Below are 1,616 nucleotides of genomic sequence, written 5' to 3'. Positions count from 1 at the left end.
CCCCCTGGTGGTCAGTACACATCATAGCTGGTTGGACTGTCGAATGGTCAGCTGGTCACTTAGGCTTTTATATATATAATCCTCTTATTGTGTGTTTGTTTCCTTTGAGTCATATCACAGTTTGGAATTATGCATTGATTTATTAGTGTACTTGTTTATAGTCACTCTCTCCCACTAGTTATGACTCAGCGAGGGTAGGATTTGTGTCTGTTTGGTTCATTATAAATCTAGATTCTCCTAATATAGTACCTTGGACACAGCAGTTGCCCACTAAATACAGTTTCATGTATCAGTGAGTAACATTTCCTGTTTATGTAGATAATACTGAACTGTTTCATTTTCTTAAAAGTAATCAATCTTTGAGAAACTGAAGAAGAGAAAAGACAAGTTCAGAAAAGCCACAGCTTAACAAGTTTAGAGTTGACTCTTCCTGGATGTGTCACATGTTTAGGAAACATGCATTTTTTTTCACATTATAAATAACATCTTTAGTATATTTAGGAATAAAGGTGCCTACTTTTATGGTTCTTTGAATATTGCTAAGGTGTTTTATTTTTCTTACGGGCCAATCAAGAGGACTTTAAGATTGAGCAAAAAGGGGGAAGAGTCCTAGATACAACCATAGGGGATGGAAAAACAAAAATTACAGTCCTGTTCTGAACAAGTATATAGTCAAATGAAAAATACTATAAGTAAGTAACATCCTGTAACCCACAGAGTTTGTAATGGTGTTGAAGGGGTCAGAACAACCAATGAATACTAATGGAGAAGGGAATTAGAGGTATCTGCCGGTTAACTAGGAAGTCTTATTAGGTAGTTTGCCTTCACTGCAAGTGTTTGAAGAAAGGACAATAACATTTTAGGAGGGATTTCTTCCTTTGAAGGAAGATGGGACATGATCTCTCATTTCCTCCCACTTTTGAGATTCTGTGAGATTAAACATGGCCCGATAAACATACTTGATCCTGAAAGATCGAGTAGAACATACGTGGATGGATGGGAAAAGTTTTTTCTCTTGTGATATACATGTACGTGTAGATATCGTAGACATAATGTGTATGTTTTTCTTTGTTTATTAACATTGTGTAACGGAAATGAGTCTTTTTATTAAATACTAAAATGTTTTTCTTACAAGATGTTTTCGAAGGTTACCAAAGGAAAGTTTGATTACCAAAGGAGGAGGGCTACTGCAGTGGTATTAAGGCACAGTAAAATATAGTTAACCTTTGACATTTGCAAAGGATATCATTATGGCTTATCATTTCCATCATTTCCTTTTAAAACAAGAATATCATTTTCCTCCTGTTTTTATGTATTAAATAGAATCATGAAGCCAATGAAGATGGAAATGCTATGCAGGGCTTCCTAGCTCTGATAACCTTCTGCATATCAATCCCAAAGCATAAGCAATTTATGTTTTTGGCTCAGCTATATGATGTCATTACACATAGGAAAGGGTGCTTTTAAATAGTTCAGATGGTCAGTGTTAAATCCTTAAGTGCTCCTTTCCTTACTTTTTGCCTGGCTGTCTTCCATTCATTTTTGTGTTTCAATTTATTTTTATTTATTTATTTATTTTTAAAATATATTTTATTGATTTTTTTACAGAGAGGAAG

At 34.4% G+C, this 1,616-nt stretch overlaps 1 protein-coding gene across 1 annotated transcript in view; it reads left to right on the top strand.

Moving 5' to 3' along the window:
• ATM (ATM serine/threonine kinase) overlaps positions 1-1,616 on the top strand; it is a 128,643-nt gene that overhangs the window by 2,004 nt on the left and 125,023 nt on the right. The window lies entirely within an intron of this gene.

The sequence above is a fragment of the Myotis brandtii genome, unplaced genomic scaffold, assembly GCF_000412655.1.
Source record: "Myotis brandtii unplaced genomic scaffold, ASM41265v1 scaffold920, whole genome shotgun sequence".
Lineage (NCBI taxonomy): Eukaryota > Metazoa > Chordata > Mammalia > Chiroptera > Vespertilionidae > Myotis > Myotis brandtii.
The sequence above is the reverse complement of the archived record's forward strand: the minus strand, read 5'-3'. Positions and strand labels throughout refer to the sequence as shown.